At 41.9% G+C, this 27,704-nt stretch overlaps 1 long non-coding RNA gene and 1 pseudogene across 7 annotated transcripts; one reads left to right on the forward strand and one right to left on the reverse strand.

Moving 5' to 3' along the window:
- Positions 1–6,980: 6,980 nt before the first annotated feature.
- Positions 6,981–26,909, forward strand: LOC144321819 (10 kDa heat shock protein, mitochondrial pseudogene; annotated as a pseudogene). 6 transcript variants are annotated; one of them, XR_013387337.1, is made up of 3 exons: positions 6,981–7,379; positions 19,612–19,698; positions 22,678–25,397. The product of XR_013387337.1 is annotated as a 10 kDa heat shock protein, mitochondrial pseudogene, transcript variant X5 (transcript). The 6 variants fall into 6 exon arrangements; XR_013387334.1 differs by lacking the exons at positions 6,981–7,379; positions 22,678–25,397 and adding exons at positions 17,181–18,875; positions 26,194–26,546; XR_013387338.1 differs by lacking the exons at positions 6,981–7,379; positions 22,678–25,397 and adding exons at positions 17,181–18,866; positions 26,194–26,546.
- Positions 11,159–17,013, reverse strand: LOC144321558 (uncharacterized). The gene is made up of 4 exons (XR_013387167.1): positions 16,920–17,013; positions 16,269–16,342; positions 12,256–12,359; positions 11,159–11,384 (listed from the first exon to the last, which is right to left on the reverse strand). It is a non-coding gene; the product is annotated as an uncharacterized LOC144321558 (long non-coding RNA).
- Positions 26,910–27,704: the final 795 nt, after the last annotated feature.

The following is a 27,704-nucleotide window of genomic DNA, read 5'->3' on the forward strand; positions in this document are numbered from 1 at the left end:
AATTCAGTTTATATGTTTTCCTCACTCAAATGTTCTTTTCTCAATTATTAATAGAATTATGTATATTGCTAAATTTTCATGTCAGTTTTTAAGAGGTGAAATGTTTGGAAGTAAACTTTTAATAAGATGAATTTTTAAAAAACAGTCCAAGTTATCAAAGTGTTTGGATGAATTTCACTTCTGGCTGGAATGGACCCTTGTTCGTCAATTCCATGTCTAAGTTTCATTTTTTATATGTGTAGATGCAAGGTAAATACAGGGAATAGAAGGGCTTTCCTTGCAGCAATGGATTATTGATTACATTCAGCTCCATGTCAGAACTGCATGCATCTCAGTGTGAGTCTGAGCCCTTGTGAAGTGTGTGTGTTCTGTGTTGGAGGAGACCCGGGACAGTTAGGAGACACCAGAAAGGAGCAGAGACCCAAGCCCTTCTCAAGCCCTGCCGTTTTAGGCAAAAGCACATGCAGGGATTGGAGGCTGGGAGTGGATCCCTGTAGAGCTACCCCAACAGGTACCCTGGCCAACATGTAGTTGTATGGATCACTTGAGATGTGACTAGTGCAGCTGAGGATCTAAGTTTTTAATTAAATTGTATTTACAGAGGCACATGTAAGAGCGCTTGAGTGTCTCAGTCCCTTAAGCATGGGACTCTTGGTTTTTGCTGGGGTCATGATCTCAGGGTTGTGAGCTGGAGCCCTGAGTGATGCTTCCACTCTCCCTCTCACCTGTGTTCCTCCCTGACACTGGTGCTTCCTCTCTCTCTCTCTCTCTCTCAAATAAATAAGCACATATAGCTACTGCCCTCCATATTGGATAGCACATGTTGCTTCAGGGAGTCCTCGCCATGCTGCCAGAAAAATTCACGTGATTAAAAGTTGTGGTGTTGGCCATGGGCGGCAGGGAAGATGGTTTTTCACTTTAGGCAGCAAAGTGCTTAAAGTTTATGTCCAGGGTGAGAAGTTTTGCTCAATGAAAGGTTGTATGCATGTAGGAGAAATCATTGGGAAGCCACATAAAATCACTAAAGTGATTTTTATTTTAGGTGGTAGTTTTTCCTCCATGAGGTTGGTCATACTTCAGGCACCTTTTGTTTGGCCTTGTGTCTACATACACATGCTAGGTTTTCCAATACCTGTCTTTTCTGGATATCTACAAATCAGAGCAGAGCATCTAGCCTGCCACTGATCAGTATGAAAGCCATTATTTATATATGGGTGTTAAGCATGTGAAATGTGCCTGGTCTAAATTGAGATGTGCTGTGAATATAAAATCCACATCTGATATCTAAGACTTGGTAGGAAAGGAGAATGTAAAATAATATTTTAAAATGTTGATTACATGTCAAATAATATTTTGGTTTTATAGGGTTAAATATAATTTTTTAAAGATTTTATTTATTCATGAGACATAGAGGGAGGGGGGGAGGGGCAGGGACACAGGCAGAGGGAGAAGCAGGCTCCATGAAGAGAGCAGATGTGGGACTCCAGGATCATGCCCTGGGCCGAAGGCAGGCACCAAACTGCTGAGCCACCCAGGGATCCCGAAATAAAATATCATTAAAATGAATTTCACCTGTTTCTTTTTATTTCATTTGCCAAAAAATCAGAAATCATTTATAAGGATCACATTACATTCTATTAGTGCAGCTGTAAGAGTCCACAGGTACAGCAATAACATTGTTCTGAATTTGCTCTTGCTTTGGAGTTCATCTACTTCCTCTAAATTAGTTCAAATACAGATTAATGTAAAGCCCCAAAAGGGCTTAACTCCAACTCCACTTTTAGTCATTGAATTTGGTCATGAATTATTAAAAGTCTCCCTCCCACTATAGCATATATATCAAGCTCAATATGTAAAATTTGGAAAAGAAAGAAAAATTAAAACTAACCACTTTTAATCCTGTTACCTAGTGACAGCTACTGTTAACATTTAAATAAACTTCCTTTTCTATTACCAATTTGCAGATGCTTTTCAGATGGTTGTAATAGCACTATATCTGCAATTTTTATATGCTGTATAAATAAATACTATAATAAATAGGGTATAAAGGCTTTTTCCATGCTTTCCTTGGAACAGTTGGCAAGAAGAATAGAGAATCAGACAAGGATATAACCCATCACTATCATTATTTCCTACTGCAGCTGGATAAAGGAAAAAAAAAGCAGACTATAAATAATGAAAAGCAAGAATATAACCTATTTGTAGGTAAAAGGATTTTATTTATGGAAAGCCGTGACACTCATGAAAAAAAAAAAACTCTAGAATAAACAAAAAAATTCTGTAAGAGGTGTTGGTTTCAAAATTATCATAAATCAATATTTTCCTTTTGTACAAACTATAATTAAAATAATGAAAGGAAAGAATACACTTAGAATAGAAGCAAAAGACCAGGGATCCCTGGGTGGCGCAGCAGTTTGGCGCCTGCCTTTGGCCCAGGGCGCGATCCTGGAGACCCGGGATCGAATCCCACGTCGGGCTTCCGGTGCATGGAGCCTGCTTCTCCCTCTGCCTGTGTCTCTGCCTCTCTCTCTCTCTCACTGTGTGCCTATCATAAATAAATAAAAAAAAAAAAAAAATTAAAAAAAAAAAGAAGCAAAAGACCAAATGCCAGGAATGAAGAAGACACATCTACGACCTATGTGAAGAAAAGTTAATGCTCTAGGAGTCACAAAAGATAGACTAAACTTATGGAAAGATTCTTGGATGCACTATTTGCATCAATGGAAAGACTTGGTATGAAGAACAATGTTATATCTTTCAAAATTAATCTATAACTGTAATGATCCCAATAAACAATAGCAACAAAATCTTCAACAACATACAATTGATTCCAAAGTTCTCATGGAAAAATAAAGATCATTTGTTTCTAGCTAGAAAATGTCTAAAAATAAAGAAATACAAGTGATGAGGGGGCACTATTATAGCATATTAACCAGCTAGTGTAGTTCTGAGACACAAAGTCTAAAAATAAACCTAGTCAGATATTTTGTATTTGATAAAGGTAGCATTACAAGTTGGAGAGAATAGATGGTGTAAGAACAACTATGAAGTATTAAGGAAAAATAAGGTTGAATTTAAACCTGAGTCTTTATCAGGATAAATTCCAGATGTATCAAAGACATAAAATGTACCCACATTAATGATCCATAAACATAAAAAAAATACTGCTGTTTCTACTACCTTCATAAAAGTATTAGGGGACAAAAAAACCCCACACACATACACAGGAGGTATCTTTGATCATTTTGGAGTGGGGAAGGTTCTGTTTTGTTTTCTCCGCTATAACACAAAATACAGAAATCATAAAAGTAATTCATATACATAAAATTTTTTGTATGGCAAAATCACCATAAGCAAAAAAAAAAAATACTGGGAAAAAATATTTAGATCTTATATCAAAAAGGGTAAGTTGAAGGGGCTTGGGAAGATGTCAGACTAGGAGGACCCTGAGCTCACCCCATCCCACATTTACAACTAGATACTATCCACATCCAAGTCAATAAACCAGAAAGCAATCTGACTAGTAGAACAAACTCCACAACTAAATATAAAGGAGAAGCTGCAAGGTTAGGAAGTTCAGTAACGTAGAGGGAGGCTGCCTACATGAGAGATGGAACTGTGTGTGTGGAGGAGACAGAGAAATGGCTCCTGTCACCAGGGAGCTCACATGGGTTAAACTAATCCCTATGATGTCTGGCTGCAAAAACCAGAGGGGCTGAATTCCATGAGTTTGTAAAAACAGTGGAACTTGGAGCTGAGTGTGGATTTTTAAAAGCTCACTCAGGACTGGTCAGGCTGGGAGGGTGAGTGACAGCTGGGTCACCGCCCTTACAGAGACAGCAGACTGTGTGGAGAAGCAACATAAAAGTGGAGTTTGCAGAATGGTAGGGGCAAGCAGGAGACAGATCTGTTTATACGAATTTCAGAGAGTGTTGGGAGACTTCTCCAAAAAAAGGGGGGAGCTGGCAGGTGCCATTCTCCTCCCTCAGTCCCCAGCATAAACAGAGCCATCTAAGGGAGGTGGGGCTGCCCAGACACTTGCTACCTGACTTGCTATCAGTGCACCAAGCCCACCAGTTCTAAAGATTCACCCACTCCAAGCCCACTAGCCTCAGCCCTAGGCTTGGGGTACATTGTTTTCAAAGCTGTGCCAGCATCCCAACAGTCACCTAGTGCCCAGCTGCCACAGCACACCCTGCCCAGCCTCCGTGCCACACCCAGCAGAGCCTCCCCAGCCACCATCATGCACTGTGCCCAGCTATTGATGTGTACCACAACCAGTTTCATGCACATGGCTGCCTTGGCACACAGTCCCCACCCACTGTAGTGCTTTGGGGGATCTGGCATAGAACTAGTAGCCCAACTCAAGTTTTGCTAAAACTCTGGCCCCACTCCAAATACTCCCTAAAACTCTGGCCTCCTCAGAGCTAGTCTACCCTGATCCTACTAATACCATAGAAAGCAAGCGCATCCCACAAGAGGAAGACAGCACAGACAATAGTACTGAAAGAAAAAGTGATTCACACATAAGAACAGGGTGTAAGTAACACACATAGGATACTCTGCTGAAGTGCCAAGTTCTGGTGAACAGAGGACATGGCACTCCAGGACCTCTTCTTCATAATGTTATTACTTTCAAGAGCAGAAGACAAACTGACTTTCTTAGCCTACATAAACAGACAGACAAGGAAACAAAAATGAGGAGATAGAGAAATTTTTTCCAAATGAAAGAACAGAACAAGGCCACAGTTAGAAATCTAAATGAAACAAATATAAGTAAAATGCCTGATGGAGAATTTAAAACAATGATTATAAGGAACTCACTGGACTTGAGAAGAAAGTGCAAGACAGAGAGATAAGTAATATCAAAGCAGAGATAAAAGGGCACAATAAACAAAATGAAAACACACTTGTTGGAAGGAACAGCAGGCAGGCAGAAGCAGAGGAATGAATTAATGATGTAGAAAAGAGTAATGAAAAGAAATGAAGTTGAACAAAAGTGAGAAAAAAGAATTATGCAATATGAGAATAGACTTAGGGACCTCAGTGACTGCATCAGTGCTATAACATATATTATGGGAGTCCCAGAAAAAGAAGAAAGAGAGGTCCTGGGTGGCTAAGTCTGTTAAGCATCTGGTCATGATCTTAGGGTCATGAGATTGAGCCCTACATGCTCAGCGGGGATTCTCTCTCTTCCTCTGCCCCTCCCTGCTCTCTTTCTCTCTCTCTCTCAAGTAAATATATTTTTTTAAATGGGCAAAAAACATAAATATGTATTTTTCCAGAGAAGACCTACAAATTGGGATCCCTGGGTGGCGCAGCGGTTTGGCGCCTGCCTTTGGCCCAGGGCGCGATCCTGGAGACCCGGGATCGAGTCCCACATCGGGCTCCCGGTGCATGGAGCCTGCTTCTCCCTCTGCCTGTGTCTCTGCCTCTCTCTCTCTCTGTGACTATCATGAATAAATAAATAAAATCTTTAAAAAAAAAAACAAAAACAAATGACCAACACCCACATGAAAAGACCCACATGCTCAACATCACTCCTTATCAGGTAAATGTAAATCAAAATTATGAGTAAGTAGGGCAGGTGATGTGATGAGCACTAGGTATTATACACAACTGATAAATTATTGAACAGTACATTGGAAACTAATTATGTACTATATGTTGGCTAATTGAATTTAAATTAAAAAAACTACAATGAGATATCACCTTACACTTGTCAAAATAGCAAAAATTAACAACACAAGAAACAACAGGTGTTGGTGAGCATGTCAAGAAAAAGGAACACTCTTGCACTGTTGGTGGGAATGGAAACTGGTGCAGCCATTGTGGAAAACAGGACGGAGGTTCCTCAAAAAGTTAAAAATAGAGTGATCTTGGGGCACCTGGGTGGCTCAGTCAATTGGGTGTCTGACTCTTATTTTCAGCCTAGGTCATGCTCTTAGGGTCATGAGATCAAATCCCGCATTGGGCTTCTTGCTGATGCAAGCATGGAGCCTGCTTGGGATTCTCCCTCTCCTTCTCCCCCTCCCCTTTTCATTCTTTCCCTCCCTATCTTAAAAAGAAAGAACTACCTTATGATCCAACAATTGTACTACTGACTACCCAAAGAATATGAGAACACTAATTCGAAGGGATACATGCACTCCTGAGTTTATAGCAGCATTATTTATGATAGCCATGGTATGGAAGCAGCTCAAGTGTCCATCAATTGAGGAGTACATAAAGAAGATATGGTGTGTGTGTGTGTGTGTGTGTGTGTGTGTGTGTGTTTGTGTATGTGTATACATTTATATGGAATGCAATTTTATTCAGCCATAAAAAAAGAATGAAAGCTTGCCATTTGCAATGACACAGATGGAGCTAGAGTATTATGCTAAGCAAAATAAGTCAGAGAAAGACAAATACCATATAATTTCACTCATATGTGGAATTTAAGGCACAAAGCAAACAAGCAAAGTGGGAAACATTAAAGAGAGAGAGAGAGAAATCAAGAAACAGACTATTAATTAAAGAAAACAAACTGATCGTTACCAGAGGGGAGAGGGATGGAGGTGGGAGGATGATGGGGATTAAAGAGTGCATGTCTCATGATGAGCACCAGCTGTGTATGGAATTGTTGTCACTAAATTATACACCTGAAAATAATATAACACTATATGTTAACTAATTGGAATTAAAAAATAAACTTTTTAAAAAGAGTGAATGCCCCTGATACACAAAAAAACTCTTCCAAAACTGATGAGGAAGACCCACAACACAATAGAAAAATAGGCTCACAGAAAGATATTCAAATGACTTATAATAAAAAAATGCAAATTTCAAAGCACAGAGATACCATTTTTCTCTTATCAGGATGGCAAATATCCAAAAGTTTGATAACAAATTGCATCATAAGAGCAGGGGGAAGACTCTCTCCTTGCCCTTGGTGGGACTGCAGACTTTCTCAACCTCCAAGGAGGTACTTGGCCATATGGATCACCACACACACAGCCTTTGCTGCATTAATTCTTTTTTAGAAATTCACCACACTGGTGTATTTACACACCCATGATATGGTGTATGAAAATGTTATTTACTGCAACATGTTTTGAAGTAACAATTGAAAAAATCTCTAAAAGTCTGAACTAAAGAAGTGATAAAAAGAAATGATTATAATTCCATGTGTATCAGTTTTCCAGGGCTGCCATAACAAAGCACCACAGACTGGTGGCTTAACCAATGGAAATGTATTGTCTCAAAGTTTTGGAGGCTAGAAGACTAATATCAGAGTCAAGAGGTCTGGTTTCTCCCAGGGCTGCAAGGAAGAATCTCTTCCACGCTTCTCACCCAGCTCACAGTGGTTTGCTGACAATCTTTGGTGTTCCTTGGCTTGGGTATGTAATGTCCCATCTCCACCTTCGTCTCCATAGAGCATTCTCCCTGTTTGCATGTCTGTGTCCAAATTTTCCCCCTTTATAAGGAAACCAGTCATATTGGATTAGGATTCCAACCCACTCCAAAATGACCTCATCTTAAATAATGGTGACTGCAGTGACACTATTTCCCACTAAGGTCAAATATGAAATTTTGAGGGGAATGATGCAACCTGTAACACCATGCAATAGACTAATATTTGGCCATAAAAAGAAGGAGGAGTCTCTATGAAATGGTGTGGGAAAATCTCTAAGATGCAAAGAAATCAATATTCCAAATTATAATATGCTATACTTTGTGTAAGAAAGGATGAAAAGGATATATACAATTTGTATACATTCATAAAAATATCCCTGCAAGTTTACACCAGAAATCACTAACATGGGTGTCTGTGGGGAGGTACCTGAGTTGCTGGAGGAGGTTGGGAAGGAGAATTTTTAGTGCTTACCTTTTTTTATACTCCTTGCATTTTGAACCATGAGAATGTACTATTTATTCAAAAAATATATTTAAGCGTAATAAAACAAATCGAATCAGACTGCTAACTACTCTCAACAAGAATTATACCAATTTATGAGGTCCCCAACCATGAGTACACAGTGTTTTACCCGCTCATCTCCCCAGGATTGGGTTTTAGCAGGTTTATTTTTTCCTGAATTTGCAGACAAAAGAAAAAAATCATATTTGATTGTTTAACTTGCTTACCATTACAGTGATATCCCCAGGAGCCACCTTCCCTTCTTAGATCAAGCACAGTCTTAACATCTTTTGTGGAATTTTTGTCTGTCATAGGAACACATTCTGTATCAAAGAAATCCATCTTTTGAATTTGCATTAAATGTTGCTCATGTTTTTAACGTCAGTGAGTTCCGTTCACACATGGAAGATTTTTTTAAGGTGTTATTTATTTATTTATGAGAGACACAGAGGCAGAAACACAGGCAGAGGGAGAAGTGAGGTCCCTGTAGGGAGCCGGAAGCAGGACTCAATCCCAGGACCCCAGGGTCACACCCTGAGCCGAAGGCAGATGTTCAACCCTTGAGCCACCCAGGTGCCCCCACACATGAAAGATTTAAAGGGATATGTAAAATCTGTGTGTGACCGGTACACTGTTGAGCTGCCAGAAGACAGGAATGCACTGGGAGATATTTGAATTATCAGTGGTTCGTAAGGATCACTCACAATATCTGGAAAAAGATCTAGAGGGAATAGCAGCCCAACTACCATTCAAATTTTTGGGTCCTGTGTAAAAGGGGATGTATCTTTTTCCCTGAAGTCCTGACTGAAACTGGCATCTATGATGATACTTAACAATAGTGAGCAATTAAAAAAAAATTTATTTATTTATTTATTTGACAGCACACAAGCAGGGAGAGCAGTAAAGGGAGAGGGAGAAACAGGCTCTCCACTCAGCAGGAAGCCCAACATGGGGCTTGATCCCAGGACCCTGGAATCATGACCTGAGCTGAAGACAGATGCTTAACCAACTGAACCACCCAGGTGCCCCAATACTGAGCATTGTTATGGTGCTTATTTTCTGCCAGATTCTATTTGAAGTGGTTGACATATATTGATACATTGCTTCTTAACAACCCTATGATGAAGGCACTGTATATATAACCCCATTCTACAACTGAGGAAACAAAAAAGGTAGGCAATTGCCCAAGGACACACAGTCGGGAAGTTCTTAAGTTGGAATCTTAAACATCTTTCAAGGTGCCTGGGTGGCTCAGTCAGTTAAGTGGCTGACTCTTGATATCAGTTCAGTAATGATCTCAGTGTGGAAAGATGGAGTCCTGTATCAGGCTCCACTCAGCTCGGAGTCTGCTTGAGATTCTCTCCTTCTCCCTCTGCCCCTCCAACACCCCTCCTCTGTCTCTCTAAAACAAACAGACAAATAAACAAGCAAGTAAATAAGTAAGTAAGTAAATAAATAAATCAATCTTTAACATCTTTGGCAACTGCCGGTCCAAGCCCAGCTGCCTGGTCTCTTGGAGATGCCATTCTCCTCTGGTTTTCATTCACAGTCCACAGGGCACCAAGACCAAGGAGGAGGCCACTGAGATGCCATGCAGGCCTCTGACAACTTTGCAGGGGGAGGGAAGTGTTTTTTAAAAAGAGGAACTCCCTGTAGTATACATGGACTAATTCACAGTTATATAAGACCTTGGGGAAGCTGAAAATCAAGGGAACTGTACTTCATTTCCCTAATTTGGAGAGTGAATTCTTGGAAAATGGTATCTGCTCTAAGATATTTCTCTTAAATTAATGTAGGTCTCTGGCCACATTTCTCATGTGGCTAGGTAGCTGTGTAAACCTTAAAATTGGTACTTAACTTCCCTGGGTGTCAGCTTCCTTTTGAGGAAAACAGGTAACAACAGTACCTACTTTATAGGGTTATTGTGAAAATTAGAGTAGTATATATAAAACAGTATATATATACTATAAAGTATTATATATAAAGAACAAGGCCTGTCATACAATAAACACTATCTCAGTATTAACTACCATTGTTACTGTGGTCACACTCCTGCAGACATTGGGTCCTGAGGAGAGTGGATCATCCCCCTATATCCACTGGGGAAGAGACAAGACCCAAAGACTTGGAAGAGAGACTTAATACTGGGACATAGGTTGACTTCTTCTCCCTGGATCTTGTTTTCTTGGAGTCCAGAGAAGCACTTAGGGGAGAAGGCCGGGAGCTATCAGGAGGTACCCTGTTGGGACCCCTTAGGACTGCCCAGGGTCTGTGGGTGTTGAGTATAGCCAGGTTGTTCTCCCAATACTGAAGTCTTATGAAACATCGTAGCCTGGTCTTGGCTATAGAAAATCATGGGCAAGCCTCAGGTCCATATCTGTACCTGTGTGGTGAGCACTACAGTCCCTACAACTATGGTGATAATCTATATATACAAAGAACTGTAACTAAGCTGGAGGGGACAGCAGTATAGACACACACACAACCTGGACTGGCCCTGGGGAGTATATGGAATATATCCCCATGACCCAGAAACAGATACTAAAAAGGCACAGAACTAGAGGCACTCTAAGTACTACTACAGATACTAGAAAGAGGCAATGGTTTCATCAGGATGAGCTAGACTAGGTGGCAGTAACAAACAAACCCTTTATCTCAGGGGCTGAATGCAAGGTCTATTTTTGTTGCTCACATAAAGTTCTACACAGACCAGACTGTCCTCCTCCACCTTGCAGCTATAACATCTGGAACATGTGGACTTCAGTGTTGTTACTGTAGGGGGACAGAAAGCTAGAAGATCCTATGGGATATTTTCAAGGGGGAAGGCCTAGAAGTGCCTTATATCACTAAGGCCCATGTCTCTTGGTCCAGAACCAAGTCACAAAGCTCCATTCTAACTACAAAGGTGTTTGGGAAGTGGAGGAGCTTGTGGATATTTGGTGGACACTAGTAATCATGCCACAGTCAGGAAATATCAACAAGGAAGAAAGAGAGAGGCCCTATCGCCACACTGAACTCTTGCACCCTGAGCTGGCATCATCCAATAAGGTGGTCAGTGAGGCCCCATCTATTACACAGGCTGCTGACACTTACATTCAGGTACTCAGGAATCTTTCATTAGTCTTTAGAGGGTTCTTTCCCCGCCAAGGCCCACTTATGTTGTATTTTATTTTTTTTAATAGTTTGCTGTTTAATCTTTGTATTAGTTGTGTTGGTGTCTAACATACTACTTCTCAAAACTTGATGGCTTAAAACCACAAACATTTATTATCTCACAGTTTCTTTGAGTCAGGATTTGAATGCGTCTTAACTGAGTGGTTCTGACTCAAGTTCTCTCATGAGACTGCAGTCAAGATGTTGGCTGGGGCTGCATCCATTTGAAGGTGTGGATGGAGATCTGCTACCAAGATGGCTCCTCACATGGCTGTTTGCAGGCAGCCTCAGTTCCTCACCATGGATTTCTCTATGGACCTTCTTCAGTGTCCTCCTGGCATGGCAGCAAGTGATCAGAGAGAGAACAGGCAGATGCCATGGTGCTTTTTATGCTCTAGTCTTGGAAGTTGCACTATGTTATTTGTTAGAAGCAAATCACTAAGTCCAGCCCACCCTGAAGAAAAGGGGATTTAAGCTCAATCTCTTGAAAGGAAGAATATAAAAGAATTAATGAGCATATTTCAAAACCACAATAGTCTTCATAGAATTCATTTTAGAATATGAATTTCTCTCCCTTTCAAAGAGCTGATTGCCATATTGTTTATATCCCCTATTGATTTGAAATACTTTTTTATCATATAAATTATTATTGAGAGGGGCACCTGGGTGGTCTAGTTGGTTAAGCATCTGACTCTTGGTTTCAGCTCAGTCATGATCTCAGGGTCATGAGATTGAGCCCTGTATTAGGCCTCATACTCAGTGAAGAGTCTGCTAGAGATTCTCTCTCTTCCTCTGCCCCTCCCCTGCTATAATAAATAAATAAATCTTTAAAAAAAATTATTATTTAGAAAAGAGTCTGTTATGGACATTGACCTGTCTGCCGTTTTCATGTTTAGGTAGTATTAATTATTGCAGCAGTCCTAAAACTAACCCAGACCAAAAATTCCTAGTATTCTAGGCTTTAGACATATAAGTGATTGCAACATACACTACTAAGTGCAACAATGAAGTGGTAGCATGGGGAATTGAGAGAAGTGAATAGTAAAGCCTCCCCAAGGGAGAAAGTTAACACCAACTATCCTTGATGGAGCAACAACTAAAGCAGCCCAGGCAGTGATCATGCCTAGGGTGGGGTGAACTAGACGTGTGTATGTGTGTGTGTGTGTGTGTGTCTGTGTTTTGAAGGAAGAGCTCCACAGACAGACCTTGGTGATAGATCAGACAGACTGTGCGGAAGGTGGCGGGAAGAACTGCAGCTGGACTCCATCTTTCGTTCGAAGTCCTAAACTTCAGGTCCTGGGATTTCATTCTGCAGGTGTGGAGCACCATAAAATATCCAAATCATGAAAGCAGCAATGTCTCATCTGTATCCCACAGAAATGGCCCCTGGTCCAGTCTAAGACAGGGCACTGGGTCCAAAGAGGGGCTGGTAGGGGGAGAGAGGTGGCAAAGGCATCACCTGCAAGCACATCCAGGCCATTTGCCAGAACCAGATGGGAGGTGAGGTCAGAGTCTTCTGACTGCAAGAAAGCAGGGACCTGCTCTGGAAATTAGTGATTTGCCCTGGGATCTGGGAGGATCCACAGAGCCACCAAGACAGATGGTCAGTGGTCAGTGCCAGGACCCCCATCTTCCACTTTGAGAAGTTTTGATTCAACCATGCAAAGGGTCCACAGCAAGACACCCTCACCCAACCCCAAGAGACACAGAAACAGGAGAAAGAAGGCTGCCATAAGGGAATTAAAATATTAAAGTTCAAGCATTATAAAGAGAATCAAGTTTTAGAAATAGGCCAAGAAATTATCTATAAAATGTGATTGAATTTATAGACGTCCCAAACCCTAAAGATGCCAAGAATACAGTCTCAGAGAGGCAGGGCTACATTGGGATTCCTATTTGTGAACTATGTCTGATACTGTTGTATGCCCCACTCCCTCCCTTAGTCATTCCATCTCCTTTCTTGGCTAATAGAGCCCCCAGATTATAAGGGGTAGCAATACACCCAATCCAATGATGATTACTGTAAGATGGCCAAACATAATGGTTCTTACTTGCCTTTTCCTGATATCCAATTTCCCCTCTCCCCCCCCCCCCTTCTTGCAGCCAAGGGCCAGGTGACTATTTTGGGCCATTGAGGTGTGTGAGGAAGTCTTCTGTGGACTTCAGGAATGGTTTTTCCTTCTTGCTTGCTTGCTTTTTTAATTGAATTAGCCAACCTATAGTCCATCATTCGTTTCAGATGTAGTGAGGAATGGTTTTTCTTAAATTTAAAAAAAGAAAAAGAAAAAAAGAAAACCAGCACAGAAGAGAGCTGGCTAATATTGCCTGTTCTCTCTTTTTCCTGCCTCAAGATACATTTGATGCCTAGAGCTCCTCCTGTCTTCCTGTAACCATAAAGCAGTGAACAGGAGGATCTAAAGACAACTTGCTGGTGATGGGTGTGGTGTAATGGTTAATTTTGTATCAAATTTGTCTAGGCCACAGTGTGCCCAGATATTTGGTCAAACATTAATCACATGAACGTGTGTTTATTGATGAGATTCACATTTTAATTAGTAGACTGAGTAAAGCAGATTATCCTTCCTGATTTGGGTGGGACGCATCCAATTAGTTGAGGTCTGAATCCAACAAAAAGGTGAACCCTTCGGTAAATAAGAGAATTCTTCATGCCTGATGGCCTTCAAATTAAGACATTATCCTTTTCCCCTATTTTGGATTGAACTGAAAGTGTAGCTTTTTCTGGGTTTCAAGGGTGATTTGTGCTACAGGTCTTGGAACTTCCTGGCTTCCATAATTGCATGAGCCAGTTTCTTTCTTTTTTTTTTTTTAATAATAATAATAAATTTATTTTTTACTGGTGTTCAATTTGCCAACATACAGAATAACACCCAGTGCTCATGCCCTCAAGTACCCCCCTCAGTGCCCGTCACCCATTCACCTCCACCCCCCACCCTCCTCCCCTTCCACCACCCCTAGTTCGTTTCCCAGAGTTAGGAGTCTTTATGTTCTGTCTCCCTTTCTGATATTTCCCACACATTTCTTCTCCTTTCCCTTATATTCCCTTTCACTATTATTTATATTCCCCAAATGAATGAGAACATACACTGTTTGTCCTTCTGCGATTGACTTACTTCACTCAGCATAATACCCTCCAGTTCCATCCATGTTGAAGCAAATCCTGGGTATTTGTCGTTTCTAATGCCTGAGTAATATTCCATTGTATACATAAACCACATCTTCTTTATCCATTCATCTTTCGTTGGACACCGAGGCTCCTTCCACAGTTTGGCTATTGTGGACATTGCTGCTAGAAACATCGGGGTGCAGGTGTCCCAGCGTTTCATTGCATCTGAATCTTTGGGGTAAATCCCCAGCAGTGCAATTGCTGGGTCGTACGGCAGGTCTATTTTTAACTCTTTTGAGGAACCTCCACACAGTTTTCCAGAGGGGCTGCACCAGTTCACATTCCCACCAACAGTGTAAGAGGGTTCCCCTTTCTCCACATCCTCTCCAACATTTGTGGTTTCCTGCCTTGTTAATTTTCCCCATTCTCACTGGTGTGAGGTTGTATCTCATTGTGGTTTCGATATGTATTTCCCTGATGGCAAGTGATGCAGAGCATTTTCTCATGTGCGTGTTGGCCATGGCTATGTCTTCCTCTGTGAGATTTCTGTTCATGTCTTTTGCCCATTTCATGATTGGATTGTTTGTTTCTTTGCTGTTGAGTTTAAGAAGTTCTTTATAGATCTTGGAAACTAGCCCTTTATCTGATATGTCATTTGCAAATATCTTCTCCCATTCTGTAGGTTGTCTTTGAGTTTTGTTGACTGTATCCTTTGCTGTGCAAAGCTTCTTATCTTGATGAAGTCCCAATAGTTCATTTTTGCTTTTGTTTCTTTTGCCTTCGTGGATGTATCTTGCAAGAAGTTGCTGTGGCCAAGTTCAAAAAGGGTGTTGCCTGTGCTCTCCTCTAGGATTTTGATGGAATCTTGTCTCACATTTAGATCTTTCATCCATTTTGAGTTTATCTTTGTGTCTGGTGCAAGAGAGTGGCCTAGTTTCATTCTTCTGCATGTGTTTGTCCAATTTTCCCAGCACCATCTATTGAAGAGACTGTCTTTCTTCCAATGGATAGTCTTTCCTCCTTTATCGAATATTAGTTGCCCATAAAGTTCAGGGTCCACTTCTGGATTCTCTATTCTGTTCCATTGATCTATGTGTCTGTTTTTGTGCCAGTACCACACTGTCTTGATGACCACAGCTTTGTAGTACAACCTGAAATCTGGCATTGTGATGCCCCCAGATATGGTTTTCTTTTTTAAAATTCCCCTGGCTATTCGGGGTCTTTTCTGATTCCACACAAATCTTAAAATAATTTGTTCTAACTCTCTGAAGAAAGTCCATGGTATTTTGATAGGGTGCATTAAATGTGTAAATTGCCCTGGGTTACATTGACATTTTCACAATATTAATTGTGCCAATTCATGAGCATGGAATATTTTTCCATCTCTTTGTGTCTTCCTCAATTTCTTTCAGAAGTGTTCTATAGTTTTTAGGGTATAGATCCTTTACCTCTTTGGTTAGGTTTATTCCTAGGTATCTTATGCTTTTGGGTGCAATTGTAAATGGGATTGACTCCTTAATTTCTCTTTCTTCAGTCTCATAGTTAGTGTATAGAAATGCCACTGATTTCTGGGCATTGATTTTGTATCCTGCCACGCCGCCAAATTGCTGTATGAGTTCTAGCAATCTTTGGGGGGGGGGGGACTTTTGAGTTTTCTACGTAGAGTATCATGTCATCAGGGAAGAGGGAGAGTTTGACTTCTTCTTTGCCAATGTGAATGCCTTTAATGTCTTTTTGTTGTCTGATTGCTGAGGCTAGGACTTCCAGTACTATGTTGAACAGCAGTGGTGAGAGTGGACATCCCTGTCTTGTTCCTGATCTTAGGGGAAAGCATGAGCCAGTTTCTTAACTCTCTGTCCCCCTATTGGTTCTGTTTCTCTGGAGAACTTTAATACATCAGGTAAGCCTGATTCCCCATTGACGCAAAGATAAAAATGTAGGTGGAAATGTGAAAGCCACAGAAATAAGTGTTGGGAGAACAGACCAAAGTTTTCCATGGAAACACAACCCCAGACTTTGCAGATACTAGGGAGCGCTCTAGCATTCTGATGGGATGCATTTGGCCTGTGAGCTTAAAAGGAATTTAGGACTCACTTTGACTTGGTAACTATGGACCACACGTGTCAAGGAGGAAAAACCTTTTCCTTTGTGCTTTTAAGATTTAGCGCCTGGGGAAAAAAAAAAAAAAGATTTAGCGACTGGGAACATGTGAAGTTAACTCACAAAAGACAGACTCATAGGAGAAAACGGCATGAAATCTTATTCAAATTTTACACACAGTGGAATACACAGAAAAGCGAAATCGCATCAAATTAGACTCCGGAACTTCTATATGAGGGAGACTAAGTCTGCTTCCCTCACATAGAAGCACACCTTCAGGGGAGGAAGGTGCACAGTGGAGGTGATCTCAGCAGACAGCAGCTTGAACACTCTGCACCGCAAATGTAGGGGGGTCGGGGGCTGCAAGGGCCAACCAAGGGAGAGTTCCATCATCTCTTCTACCTTGTACCTCCCTCCCTTATTTGTTTATTTTTAAAGATTTTATTTATTCATGATAGACACAGAGAGAGAGGCAGAGGGGGACTTGATCCTCCTGTGGGGAGCCCGATGGGGGACTTGATCCCAGGATCCCAGGATAGGGACCTGAGGGAGGGCAGACGCTCAACCACTCAGCCACCCGGGAGCCCCCTCCCCGGTCCCCCTTTAAACGACTCTTCCACTTTCCCGAGGGTAAAATAAACCAACATTCCACCCCGCCACGTGTGAAGTTTCCTCCGACTGGGGCGCCGAGGAGCGGGCACCACAGCTGTGACCTTCAGGACGCTGAGCAGAGGCGCGGAGAGGGCGGGGCAGAGCTCGCCTTCCGGCCACGCCCCCGCAGCCCGCCCCCGCCCTCGGGCAGAGCGCGCCTTCCGGCCACGCCCCCGCAGCCCGCCCCCGCCCTCGGGCAGAGCTCGCCTTCCGGCCACGCCCCCGCAGCCCGCCCCCGCCCTGCGTCTGGCCCGCCCAACCCGGAGGCATGTTCCCGCCCGCTGCGCGGCGGCTGGGTCCAGGCCTGCGCGTCGGACCCCGGGTGGTCCCTGGCCCGGGTTTGGCGCACGCGGAACTGAGGCAGAGGGGCTGCGGCGGAGCAGCGCTCGTGAGGCCCCCCAGCGCGGTTCCGATTCCGCTCTAGGAGGCCGGGCGGACCCTGTCTCACTGGTTCTGGCCGCCCCGCTGCCCTTTGACCCAGAGAGCTTAGGTTCCTGCGGCGAGCTCTAGCTTAAGATGTCTTACAGCTAAACCTAAAACGGAGGGCAGGGCGGCTGTAATACTGTTAGGAATGGTAACGTAGATGGTGACCACGTGGGGAGCGAGGAGCACCTGGAGAGACCGTGGAAGCTCCTGCCCTTTCCCCCACGCTTGGTCCTGCGGGTCTTGTCCAGCTGGCTGTTCCTGAGTTCTATCCTTTAGTAGTAAAGCGGAGATGTAGCAAAGAGCGTGTGTCTCTGAGGTCGGTGAGCGCTCAAGCAGATTAATGGAAACCATGGAAGCTGGCGTGGGACCCTTTGGTCAGAAGCACAGAGCAAGTATCTAGAACAGTACTAAGTACCTGGGAGCTGTGGAGCCTTTTTGGATGACTCAGTGGATGACCAACACTTGAACACCTGCAGGAAGACCCACCTGGAGACCCATCAGTCTGTGACGTCTTAGTGGACTCCCTTCCTGCCGAGAATTTCATGTTTACTCTTAGCTGTCTGATAAAAGCTGTGCTTGAACATTTCCGAACTCGTCTACCGTCAACTCATCAGAAAGATACCAACTCCTGCAAAAGATACCAACAGACCAGAACTGAGTCTACTTTTCAGAGATGAATGCTGATGGTGTGAATAGCCCAGCCTTCCTTCAGGTGGCTCAGATAGAACTTTCAAAGAAAACAGGCTGTGGATCTGCCGCACAGGATAAAAAAAAAGTATCAAGTATCGTATCATTTAATAAATTGAAGATACGAATTGACCACAAAGAGAGCTGCGTAAGGTTTCAGGCTTCATTCTCAGAGAACAGTGTTTGGAATGAAGAAGATGGTGACCAGATTATGTCCTGCAGGCTGGGGCACACCTGTGGGATAGGAATCTGTCATGTGGACAAGGACCTAGACACACTCGAACACACTCAAGAGACATTGACTCTTTGGTAGACTGGAGTAGCTCTCTATCTGTGGTGACACTGAAGGCTCTGAGAATCTTGACCTTGGGAAGAAACTGACTGCAGGAGGTATGATTCCACAAGAAAGACCCCACCTATGGGAGTTGCACAACATCAGAAACGGCATCATGCTTGAAGAGACGCCAGGGCCCTACTCAAGTTCCCTAACATTTGAAAGCCTGGTTTACCTCGTCCGTTGCAAGGGGAGTGACAATGCTTACCTTAAATGGGATTTTATCATCACAATGTCAGAGGACATGCCAAGGAAATTCTGTTTGATCTTTGGGTTGGTTCTCTTACACCTGAATTGAGCAAGGACTCTCTCAGTACTCAGTATCATCTTTTCATCTTTCTCAAAGAATGACCCAGGGAGGGTTTAACAATGAATCTGAGGAGACAGTGGAAGCTCTGGCCTCATACTTATACTGGGTCTTCTCCTAGCAACTTGTCCAGTGTAGCCATCAAGACAGATGAAGAGGAGATTGCTCCAGAGTCCTACAAACCCTGGTGGAAAATGTTTGTCTAGATTTCTAATTACGGACCCCTGCCTCTCACATTGAAAGGAGCATTTTAGCACTGAATCCTGAAATGGGAGGGATATTGCAAGTCCTAATTATAGCCATTCCTTTGCTTGCAAAGTCAGGGAGAGATAAGGAAAGGTGCCTTTGTGGCAGTATTAGGACTGAAAACCCTGTCCCTTGTCTCCCAGACAATGTTTTTAGTCACTGCACCATCTGCTTCCCTACAGATAGGGGCAAATTAGCTTTCAAAACACTACACCCTGTAGGAAACTGACTTTAGGGTCAATAGTATGCATGCATTGACTTAAGAAGTAGTTAAGCTACAGAAAAGTGTTGATGCTAGTTTTCTTTCCTTGACATATTTATTAATAATTTAGGCTACCAGGAAAATAGGATGCCTTCTGGCATTGATATGAGTTGTACATTTTTCTATGTCGGCTAGAAAAGTGAAATTAAGCCAAGAGATTAAGATGTTAGATCGTGACGTTAAAATAATGTTAGATGTCCCTTAACATAGGCAAATAATGCAAGGTGTGGGGGTAATGAAATACCTGTAAGTCATTTTTGCTTTTTACTGTGGCTTTTGATTATGGTTGGCTTATAGTAGTTATGTTTTTATCGTCTTTAAAAAAAAGTTACCCAACTCCTCTATCCAAATGTACATTTCCTTTCAAAGTAGATAACTTGTAAGGTCCTGTACTTATTCCAGTAATGTTTAAAATGTTCTTTAGGGGCACCTGGATGGCTCATTTGGTTAAACAGCAGCTGCCTTCTGCTTGGTCATGATCCCAGGGGCAAGTTGGGCTCCCTGATCAGTGGTAAGTCTGCTTTTCCTTCTCCCCCACCCCACCCAACCCCACTCATGCTCTCTCTCTCCCTCAAATAAATAAAATCTTTAAAAAATAAAAAAAGAGGGGCAGCCTGGGTGGCTCAGCGGTTTACTGCTGCCACCTTTAGCCCAGGGCCTGATCCTGGAGACCCGGGATCGAGACCCATGTCAGGCTCCCTGCATGGAGCCTGCTTCTCCCTCTGCCTGTGTCTCTGCTTCTCTCTCTCTCTCTCTCTCTCTCAGTGTCTCTCATGAATAAATAAATCTTTTAAAAAGTTTTTAAAAATTAAAAAAAGGGAATCATAAACAGGAATGGAGAAGTGAAAGGGTTGTACATGAGAATGACTATATAAATTCCATTCTGTGCACAAAGAAACCAGGGGTCTCCCAGAAACATGAGTGCCTGGTACAGGCGAGAGGAATGAGGATCTGCCGGAAGCGGCTCCCTTTGGGCCAACTGATTTGTGCTTTAGCAAGAATTATAAGTGCAGTGGACTAAAACACATCTAATATGTTTAAATCCACCAATTTATAATGGCACTAAAAAAAATACCTGACACCTCATTTTGGTGCCACGTCATTCTTTAGAAAACCAGTAAGTAAAGGGAGAAAAAAATCAAGCATTTATCCTGTACATTAGTATAACCAAATACTTAACCAGAAGTTTCTTTTAGAAATGTTTTCCTAATGATCAGTGGGGTAAGGATGAGGTTAGGATTGTCACTGAACAGTGTCTGCTGCTTGGGGTGCTTCAGCCAGTAGTTCTTAGTTTGAGCAAAAACTTTTATTGCTTGCCACAAGTAAGGAAACAGGGAGATGGTTCTGAAAGCACTGTTTCCCTTTGGGGTTAGTGCAGGGAGCTTTTATTCAGTGTGTTGGGGGGGGTGGGCATGGTGCTTGATACATTATTTTAAGTATTTTGTTACTTAGGCACTTTGATTCACTGTGCAAACTTAGCATGTCAGCATGCTAATATATACACTGTATGTTCAAAAAATAGCAGAAAACCCTACCCATAGAAGGAGATCTTAGTATGATAGGTTCTAAAGGAGCCTTCTGCCCAGGTCCTCAGCTCCAAACTGGCTCAAGTAAGGGTGTATCAGTTGGAACACCTGGTTATATGTCTCCTTGATGGGAGCTTCTTATTCTGCAAAACAGATACATTCTTTCCCTGCTTTTGTCCCTTCTCCCTCCTCCCTTCTGCAGATAGCCTTCTGATCTAAATATCCCTCCATTGCTTCCTAGCTAATAGGATGTCTTTGCCATTGCTAATAAATGGATGGTTGTAGGCCAAACAAAAACAAAACACAAAATAAACCAACAAAAAACAACCAACCAAACAACAACAACAAAAAAACCCTGAATCTTATCAAGGCTCTAGACCAAGTTACCAATTTTCAGGAAGCATAGGGACAGAGAAACATGTTGAAAGTGATTTAGCCAGCAACATACAGCCCAAGAAACTACCAGAAAAAAATGTCATTTTCTTTCAAAAAAAATTGCAAGGAAAAATAAAAGGAGAGAAAACTAACAGAGTAAGAGATACTTAAGAGATAAATCAACTAATTACAATTTATTATAAATTTGGAAATTATTTGCATGCTGATTATGCACACTGACCAAAGACAGTTGTAGAAATCAGAATAATAACTGGATATCTGAAGCTAGAAAGTAGGTATTACTAATTTTTTTAAAGAGACATTTATGGTTACTATCACATTATATCATATCTTTAGAGATAATACTTTTAGAGATAAAAACTTAAATAGGGGATCCCTGGGTGGCGCAGCGGTTTAGCGCCTGCCTTTGGCCCAGGGCGCGATCCTGGAGACCCGGGATCAAATCCCACGTCGGGCTCCCGGTGCATGGAGCCTGCTTCTCCCTCTGCCTGTGTCTCTGCCTCCCTCTCTCTCTCTGTGACTATCATAAATAAATAAAAATTAAAAGAAAAAAAAACTTAAATATTTGTGGGTGAAATGATGTCTGCAATTGGCTTCAAAATTATATGGGAAGTTGAGGGGAATAGATGGGAATTTAGGTGACAGTAGATGACCAGGAATTGGTGATTTTTGAAGCCAGTGGATAGGAATACTAGGGTTCATTATATTTTACTTTGTATGTTCAAACATTTCAAAATTAAAAGTTAAAAAGCAGCAGAGGGAAGGTGTGGTTAGGGGAAGGCACTAGCCTTTGCCCTCACTGCTCAGCAGCCAAGGGAAGCACACAATTCAGGTCATTCTCCGCAGGGGATGATGAAAGTGAAGGCTTTTCCTAAGTTCAAGAGCATCAGAGGGTGTGTTAAATGAGAATGTTCTCAATCACATTTTGGAAAGAGGAAAACAGAAATGAACGTATTTGGTGGATACCTAGGCTCTGCAGCTTCACCCTCCAGGGTGGGCCTCTGGGCCTCTGCTCTCACAGCCCCTTTCAAATCCACAGCAAGGAGTGCTCTTGTCCATGCAAAATGAACACTCCATTTAGATTTCCAGAAATAAAGGAAGAGAGTTTTATAAGATCACAAGCTCAAGTGAGGACAGTGACCAGAAATACACAAATTTCACAGAGAGTGCTCCAGAGAAAGGATGTTTAATCCCGTTTATATATGGGGTTGGGTTTTTTGTTTATTTTTGTTACATCAAGAGTTACAAATCATCATGATGAAGGACCTTTCAGACAATTACAAACTTTATCTTTTGTTTTTAGTATGTGCAAGGTTGCTAGCTTTGGAAGTGTGGGAATAGAATTTAGGGAGATTTTTACTCTTATCTTTAGCTTGGAACATTTCTTTTAGGTTATTGGCTAATGAAGAGATGTATGAGATGTAGGATGTGTGCTCAGAGCGGAAAAGAGCTCATACTTTGAAGTTTGGTGAAGACATCCTGACCTTAGTAAAAGTATAGCTTCCCTGGGAGCCCAGGGGCAGGGCCCACAAACATTAAAACTTGAAAATTTCCTTTATTACTTTCAGGATTCCAGCTGGCAGATGGTGCCACATCTGTGCAGGAAAGGAAAAAACCAAAGAGACGGTGAAGGCCATGAAGGATCGTACAGGGGTTCCCGTGCCCTGGTTCAGAGACCTTAGAACAAGTGACGTAGGCAGATCTGATCCAAGGACCCAAAGGGGACACACAGGACCAGCAAAGAGGGTCCTTGACTTCACTCAGGATAGAAATCAAACTTGAGCCAGGAAGAAGTGAAAGTAGGGTTTATTAAATCGTGTAAGTGATACAGTATAGCAGGTGATTGTCTGGGAGACTTGGAAAGGAAGGGAGTGTAAGTCTCTTTGTTGCTTAGGGCTAGGAGTTTATATTGGAAAGGGGTCCGGGGTACATGTTCATTCAGGAATCCAGGGTAGGTTCTGATCAAGGGCAAGTGACAGGTAAAACAACAGGTGTTATTTTATAAATCATTGAAGGAAGTGGGTATTGATGACATTTCCAGCTGAAATTTCTTTGAATGTCCTGGAACATGTTTGGGATCTAGTTTTTAGATGTTACCAGGTGTTTGGGGTCCTCCATGAAACTTAGAAAATGATTTAGCTTTCTTGCTTTGCTTTTGGAGTAGGAACATAGTTTCTTTGGTTTATTCAGATGCAAGGTGAAATATAGAACACGAGTGGGGCCTAGCATAGAAACGACAGAGAGAGAGCCTTTCTAAAAATGGAGTTCCTTCAGTTTCCCTACCGCACAGCAACAGCATTCTTCAATCTATGGCAGCCTTCCTGTTCCCAGAAGGGACACACAACCACAGGAGCATGGCCTTTTCATTCAGATTATGTGCCCCTTCTTGGATTCATGGTGCCATTAGTCTAGTCATGGATCTGAAAATCCTGCAGTAACTAATTTTTTTTTGACTGTCTTCCTCTTTTTTTTTTTTGTATATTTTTTTGTTGGAGTTCAATTTGCCAACATATAGTATAATACCCAGTGCTCATCCCTTCAAGTGCCCTCCTCAGTGCCTGTCACCCAGTCACCCCATCACCCTGCCCACCTCCCCCTCCATTACCCTTTGTTCTCAGAGTTAGGAGTCTCTCATGTTCCGTCACCCTCTCTGGTATTTCCCACTCATTTTCTCTCCTTTCCCCTTTAATCCCTTCTATTTTTTATATTCTCCATATGAATGAAACCATATAATGTTTGTCCTTCTCCAATTGACTTACTTCACTCAGCATAATACCCTCCAGTTCCATCCACATTGAAGCAAATGGTAGGTATTCGTCATTTCTAATGGCTGAGTAATATTCCATTGTGTGTATATATATATATATATATATATCACATCTTCTTTATACATTCATCTTTTGATGGACACTGAGGCCCCTTCCACAGTTTGGCTATTGCTAACAAGCACATGAGAAAATGTTCTGCATCACTTGCCATCAGGGAAATACAAATCAAAACCACAATGAGATACAACCTCACACTAGCGAGAATGGTGAAAAATAAGACAGGAAACAACAAATGTTGGAGAAGATGTGGAGAAAGGGGAACCCTCTTGCACTGTTGGTGGGAATGTGAACTGGTGCAGCCACTCTGGAAAAGTGTGTGGAGGTTCCTCAAAGAGTTAAAAATAGACCTGCCCTACGACCCAGCAATTGCACTGTTGGGGACTTACCCCAAAGATACAGATGCAATGAAACAGCGGGACACCTGCACCCCGATGTTTCTAGCAGCAATGTCCACAATAGCCAAACTGGAAGGAGCCTCAGTGTCCATCGAAAGATCGATAAAGAAGATGTGGTCTAGGTATACAATGGAATATTACTCAGCCATTAGAAGTGACAAATACCCACCATTTGCTTCAACGTGGATGGAACTGGAGGGTATTATGCTGAGTGAAATAAGTCAATCTGAGAAGGACAAACATTTTATGGTCTCATTCATTTGGGGAATATAAAAAGTAGAGAAAGGGAATAAAGGGGAAAGGAGAAAAAATGAGTGGGAAATATCAGAAAGGGAGATAGAACATGAGAGACTTCTAACTCTGGGAAACTAACTAGGGGTGGTGGAAGGGGAGGAGGGCGGGGGTGGGGGTGACTGGATGACGGGCACTGAGGGGGGCACTTGACGGGATGAGCACTGGGTGTTATTCTATATGTTGGCAAATTGAACACCAATAAAAAATAAATTTATAAAAAAATTTTGTCCATCGAAAGATGAATGAACATTTAACTGTTTTCCAATTTTTTTCTCATAGAAACCTCTTTTACATAGAGCACCCATTAATACCTCTTTACCCCTATGGGCATCTTATCTGAATTCACCTCCCCAATCCCACTCTGCCACAATCCAGCTTGGGACTCTCCTTTAGTTTCTCCTTAACACATATCAACACCTGACATCACATTAGATATTTGTCTTTTTTGCTTTTCCCTAGTCTTCAGGAAACAGCCCTACTGTTGAACCAGTTGGTCAGGTACCAAACATGAGCTGCTTTCTTTCTCTCATACCCCAAGCACAATCTATCAAAACATCCTGTAAAAAGTGTGAGAATAAACTTGCAGCCTAGGTCAAAGCTCCCATTCCATTTCTGTGAAGTGCACTGATACCAGTTTCTGAAACAGCATGTTTCTGTAATCCCCAGGCATTCTGAAGACATTCAAGGTCATGCTAGAACTAAAGGTGGGAACATGAGGTTTACGCATGTATGTATTTTTAAATTTTGTAATAAACAATCTTTTTATTTTGAGGTAATTGTGGATTCATGTGTAGTTATAAAAATAATACAGCAATATCTCATATACACTTTATGTGCTTAACCTAATGGTAACATCTTGCAAATCTATAGTACAATATCATAACTGGATTGTTAATATTGATACAGACAAAACACAGAACAGTTCTATCATTAATAAGGATTCCTCTTGTTGCCCTTTCATAGCTGTAGCCTCTAAAACCCTGACCAGAGCATGTTTCCTAGCAGTCCTCTCTGAGTCAGGGCTTCTCAGGCTTTAACATGCATACAAATCACCTGTGGAGCTAGGTAGAGACGGATTCTGCTTCAACAGGTCAAGCTGGATCCTGAGATTCTACATTTCTAACAAATTCCCGTGTGATGCCAGTATTCCTGGTCCATGGACCATACTTTGAATAGTGAGGACATTTTAACAAAATACCCACATGATTTGCATGAACAGCAAAGTCTGAGAAGCTGTATAGTACAGCTGAAGCTGTAGGCATTAAGGAACTTTTAGGAATATCCTGAGAGCTATGGCATGATAAGCTGTGGGCTAGTTTCTGGGAATAAGTCATTTTCTCAGGGTACAGATGATGCCATTATGTGCATACAAACATCGGTAGTTCCCCAGGGTAGCAGACAAAGGATTATAATATGTGGGAAATATTCAAGATCAGCTATATTTGTTACTTAATCCTCACATTAACTCTGAGGCAGGGACTATTATAATTGCCAACTTCTAGATGAGGCTAATGGTTATGGTCTCAGATTCTACAGCTAGGTTTAAATAAACTTGTTGTGTTCAAAGTTCACAGGTTTAAGCTGTCCTGAATCCCCTGGTTCAGCACTCTGACAACGATGAGAGAAGCAGAGGGGTCTCCATCGTGCAGGATGGCCAATGACCTTGTGCTAGCATTCATGCTGGGCATTTCTGGGTCATCTCTCCCCTGCACTTGAAGCTGAAGAGCTAAGCCTCCCTGCTCCTGCTGTCACAGGCCCAATCCCCTTTCCCCTTCCCTTCCGGTTCTGCTAGACTTGGCTGACACCTGAGCATCAGAGGCTGGAAGGAAAATGCAGGCTACTGAAAACCAAAGAAAGGGACTGCGGGTCTCCTGGCGGCAGCGGCGGCGGCGGCTCCAGAGCGGGTGGGACATCGGCGGCCAGAGGCATGGCAGGGCAGGCGTTTAGGAAGTTTCTTCCCCTCTTTGACTGGGTTTTAGTCGAAAGGAGTGCAGCTGAAACTGTAACCAAAGGAGGTATCATGCTACCAGAAAAATCTCAAGGGAAAGTGTCGCAAGCAACAGTAGTGGCTGTTGGATCGGGTTCCAAAGGAAAGGGTGGAGAGATTCAACCAGTTAGTGTGAAAGTTGGAGATAAAGTTCTTCTCCCAGAATATGGAGGCACCAAAGTAGTCCTAGATGACAAGGACTATTTCTTATTTAGAGATGGTGACATTCTCGGAAAGTATGTGGACTGAAATCATTCTTAAAACGGGATGAAGCGAAACTGCCCATTCCAGTGAAGTAGTGAAATCTTGCATCATTGTAAATAATTTTCATGTCTCTCTTTTATAATAAACTAATGGTATTCAAACTAATGATAAAAAAAAGTGACCACCTCCCTTCCTGACCCTCACATTCCTGACAACTTGCAAACACCAAAATGTTATGCATCACTTTTGTATTCCAAGAATACAAAAACAATTCAGTTATGTGCATTGTATATAGAAGATAAGTCCTGTACATATTTTGGGAGATTTATATCACGGTATTTCTCTTTTCTTGAGCAGTTGTAAGTGGTACTGTATTTTAAATTTCAGTGCCTACATGCTTATTGAGACATAGCCTAAGAAATCTTGAGAAAGAAGAACAAGACTGGAGATTACCACAATCCCAGATTTCAAGATATACTACAAAGTTATAGTAGTCAAAACATTATGGTACTGGCATAAAATAGAACATAGATCATAGAACAAAATTGAGATCCCAAAAGTAAACCCATGCTTATATGGCCAACTAATTTATAACCAAGGAGGCAAGAATTTTTGTTCCTTTGTTCCTTTGTTAATCTATAACAAAGGACGCAAGAATATACAACAGTCTCTTCAATAAATGGTGTTGCTAAAACTGGACAGCTACATAGAAAAGGATAAAAACTAGGCCACTTTTTTTAAAAACTGGGTCACTTTCTTACATGATACACAAAAATAAACTAAAAAATGGATTAAAGACCTAAATATGAGACCTGAAGCCATAAAAACTCCTAAAACAAGACATAATTTCTTGGACATAAACCTTAGCAATACTTTTCTAGATATGT

Source organism: Canis aureus, chromosome 10 (genome assembly GCF_053574225.1).
Source record: "Canis aureus isolate CA01 chromosome 10, VMU_Caureus_v.1.0, whole genome shotgun sequence".
NCBI classification, from domain to species: domain Eukaryota; kingdom Metazoa; phylum Chordata; class Mammalia; order Carnivora; family Canidae; genus Canis; species Canis aureus.